The sequence below is a fragment of the Stylophora pistillata genome, chromosome 9 (genome assembly GCF_964205215.1).
Source record: "Stylophora pistillata chromosome 9, jaStyPist1.2, whole genome shotgun sequence".
In the NCBI taxonomy this organism is placed as follows: Eukaryota; Metazoa; Cnidaria; class Anthozoa; order Scleractinia; family Pocilloporidae; genus Stylophora; species Stylophora pistillata.
This window is the reverse complement of record NC_142527.1, coordinates 5,913,120-5,917,700: the sequence shown is the minus strand read 5'-3', so window position 1 is coordinate 5,917,700 and position 4,581 is coordinate 5,913,120.

The window sequence follows — 4,581 nt, the reverse complement described above, 5'->3', positions numbered from 1 at the left end:
TAAGAAAGGAAATTTTTATAATTCCAAGCTAAGTAAGCTTTTCTAGTGTTTCATTCTTTAAGGCTTTGTGTAGAGCGGGGCCTTCGTTTTATAAACCGTAAAACTTAGTGACAAGTCGAAAGGGCTCGCTCTTGGTTATGATACCAAAGAGTAGAGGGACACCACGGTGATCTTCCAGGTGTTTGATCATCGTCGCCGCTCGTGGTGTACTTCGCTACGTAGGTGAGCGAGATCGACGTTCTTCCTCTCTTTAATTCTGACAGCTGTGTGAAAGACCTGATCCTTACAATGAAACACGGTCGATTGTGCTTTTTCAGTGGCGGCTTTAACGCTCGTCCTTATTCAGCGCTTATCCTAAACATGGCATCTCTAGCTATCTACAAGACACGCTGCGAAGTATTATTCGTCCATGTTCACCACAACAACTGCGCTAGTGAGATAGAGAATCGAAAGATCACATTGTTGCGCTCGAGGCAGAGTGCGCTAAGTTTGCCAAGTTCTACAATGGACAACAGATCGTACGGCCTCCCGCAAGAATAAAGACAAGGTCTTTCAGTTACAAGCAATGGATAAGCGGAATTGTAAAAAGTTTTAATTCGTCCGTGCATCGAAAGGCCGATGGTATGTAATTCTGCTCTTTTCCGTTCTTCACACACTCGAACAGCTGTTAAAATTAAATTTAATTGGTTGTGCAGTCAAAATGTAACGTCGCCCAACATGGTTTTAGTTAAACCAGTGTCTTCTGAGGCGCTTCCACCAAAATAATTTAGAAGGGAACAACAGCGCTAACCGATTTAATATCTTCTCAAGAACATGTCAAAGTCTATTAAAACGCAGAAATTAAAAATAGTAAGAATTGGTGGTTCATGTTAAAAATCATTAAAGAACAGTTCTCAGTTTGGCTCGATAGTGCTGTCACTTTGCACTAGTTGTTCATAGTGACTTACTCATTACTTTCAGTATTTGTTCGAGCTTTTCTTCGACGAAATAGGGGACATACAAGAAATCGCAATTCACCTCTAAAACAAAAATAATAAGCTCTTCTCCCAATTGGACACCAGATATGACTGCGTAGTAATAATTGCGTTGTACGCGAAGTTGCAGTGTGAGAAAAATGAGTGAGGAAAATAATTCTAAGTGCTGTACAGCGCAGTTTTTAACATAGATTACCTAGCTAAATGACCTGCTTGTCTTAGATATTTATGATAATATAGGAAGGTCCCCAAGGAATACCAATAACCCGGCGTGTAATTTTGTGATTGACAAAACCTGATAACTCAGGTTTATGTTTGAAAGGGCAAATCATTTAGTACATTTCACTCCAGAAGTAAATAATCTCTTAACTTTCGTAATTATTATTTTGGTTTCAGGCAAATGGTGTCGAGTTGAAAGATACTAAGTTCCTGAAACGTACATCCAAGCTTTGTTAGCAGGCATGCCGAATGCTTTTATAAACGTGCGAGGGTAAAAATACACTTGCGGCCCCCTGTATGGAGAGAAAAATCCAAAGTTTTTTATTACAGGGATGGTAGAGTGAATGATGTTATTTCTGGTCTGAGTCATCAAAGTTCTGTACCATTAGAGTTAAGAAAAGCTATCGGGGGAATATGGAGGTTGCTGCAAGTAGTAGCTGTTAAACTCTCAACAAGCTTTACAGGCGGCCAATTAAAGCGCATGGGGCAAGAAATCAAGCACGATTCTCACCCAGTAAACTAAAATGGTTGTTGGCAATTGAGATGGACGAGCAACCAGGGAATTTGAAGTAATCTGGTGGCCTGATCTTTTCTCGGGCACTACAAATGGGAAACTGACCTTGCGATTTTATGTTCCTAAAGTGATACTTTGATTTCAATGATGTGTAGTACACAGTCTAGTTGACTTGTTCGTCATGTTTCCATAAATTTAGTAGCTGTTTCTTGGCAGTTTTTGTAAGTTTGTAAAATGTGTTTTGCATTTAGAGGAACAAACTTGTCTGTAGAAAGCTAAGATTAAACCGTGAATACAGCAAAATGACCCTGTAATATTAAAGCAATTCATGTCTAGCTGGGCGCACAATACTCTGATGCCCTTCATTCTGTTGTAACCAATTTCAGAGGAAAAAAAAACACCTGGAGAAACTCTTAGAGGGATAATATCTGTGGACTTTCACCATTTCTATGGTCATCAGGAATGACAGAATAAAGCAGTAACTGTTCACAAAGCCTTAATTCACTTAACTGAAAGAATAATGAGTTGGAGGGAACTATAGATCATTTTTTTCCAAGCATCTCTAATAATTCATGATGGAAATAATAATAACATTGATAACAATAATAATGATAATAATGATAATAATAATAACAATGATAACAATAATAATGATAATAATAATAATAATAATGATAAAAATATTTACAATAGTTAGAGAAATAATGTTCATTATCCTGATGGTTATAATTCCTATGATTATTTCCATTAATCTAATCATTATTATTATCATTCATATTACTATTATGATTATTTCAATGTTTATCTATGAACAAGCTGTCTAGCTGAATGAGTATCCAAGTGATTGAAACTGGGGCAAAAACAAATTAAGAAAAGACAGAAAAACCCCAAAAACTGTTCAGGACTGCAATTCTTGAGTTGACTCATTGTGAAAGGTTTTGGGACTTCATTAAGCTAGTGCTGTCTGTAGTGGGCCCTGTGTCAAAGAGAGAAGAGTAGCAGCTGAATTAATAATAATAATACTAAGGACAATGATAGCATTGATTGACCAAAGTCACCCTATGATTAATAACAGATGATACATGACAAACAGCATAAGCAACACACTTTTCAAAACAAAAAGAGCAAGCTAAAACTGCCATCAGATAAAAATAACTGTCCATAAAAGACTGACAGCATAGAGCTGAAAAAAAAAATAGGGACTGGTTCTGCCATCAGATAACAACAGTCCATAGACTGACCACCCAAGAGAAACAGAACAGATCGGTGGTTCTGCCATGAGATAACAACAGCCCATAATGGACTGACTACCCAAGAGAAACAGATCCACCTGTTAGTTCTGCCATCAGATAACAACAGTCCAGGGACTAACTACCCAAGAGAAACAGAACTAGGCAGGTGGTTTTTAATCAGAAAACAACTATTTAAGACCTCTGTACAATGTGTCTAACAATCTATTGAAGAGACAAACTATCAGAAACACTTGAATTTCTATTTGGGGAGAGGGGGGAGGAATTAAATGAAAATCTACTTGCCTCAGCATGCCATCCTCACTGAGCAGCCTATTTCAATTTGAAAATGATGATCACAATCATAAAGATAATGATAATGATAATGATAACAATAACAAATCATTATTAGTATTATCATTTATTTTACTATTATGATTATTTCAATGTTTATCTAGGAACAAAATGGTGTTATTGTTAGTCTAGCTGAATGAGTATCCAAGTAATTGAAACTGAGACAAAATAATCTCAAGAAAAGCCAGGAAAACCCCAAAAACTGTTCAGGACTGCAATTCTTGAGTTGGCTCATTGTGAAAGGTTTTGGGACTTCATTAAGCTAGTGCTGTCTGTGGTGGGCCCTGTGGCAAAGAGAGAAGAGTAGCAGCGGAATTAACAATTATAATAATAATGAAGACAATGATAGCATTGATTGACCAAAGTGCCTCCGACTAATAACAGATGATATGTGACAAACAGCATAAGCAACACATTTTTCAAAACAAAAAGAGCAAGCTAAAACTGCCATCAGATAAAAATAACTGTCCATAAAAGACTGACAGCATAGAGCTGAAAAAAAAAATAGGGACTGGTTCTGCCATCAGATAACAACAGTCCATAGACTGACCACCCAAGAGAAACAGAACAGATTGGTGGTTCTGCCATCAGATAACAACAGCCCATAATGGACTGACTGCCCAAGAGAAACAGATCCACCTGTTAGTTTTGCCATCAGATAACAACAGTCCATGGACTAACTACCCAAGAGAAACAGAACTAGGCAGGTGGTTTTGAATCAGAAAACAACTACTTAAGACAAGCCCTCTGAACAATATGTCTTAGAAAATCTTCTGCATTCTAACAATCCATTGAAGAGAAAAACTATCAGAAACACTTGAATTTCTACTTGGGGGGAGGGGGGGGTAAATAAATGAAAATCTACTTGCCTCAGCATGCCATCCTCATTGAGCAGCCTATTTCATTTTGAAAATGATTCAATCACAATCATAAAGATAATGATAACAATAACAAAATCATTAATAATAATGATAATTATAATAATCATAACAATAACTACAATGACAAAGTCCGTGTTAGTCTGGCCTCTACCTTGCAGAAAATACAGCCCACCAACTGAAGCTGAATTCTTTAAGTTTCTCCCGTAATTTCGACGGCTTTAGTAATATAAGCACCTTGAGAAAGTAAGGAAAGCGGAACACGTTGCGTGTGTAAATTCGTGTGAAATCGCAGGATACTTAACCGCGGATCGGCAGAAGGGCAAATTAACTCAAGGGTATCTAATTGGCTCACGATATCATGACGTTACCCTTTGCATCCTCTTGTTTCTAATTATTCATAAGGGTGTACT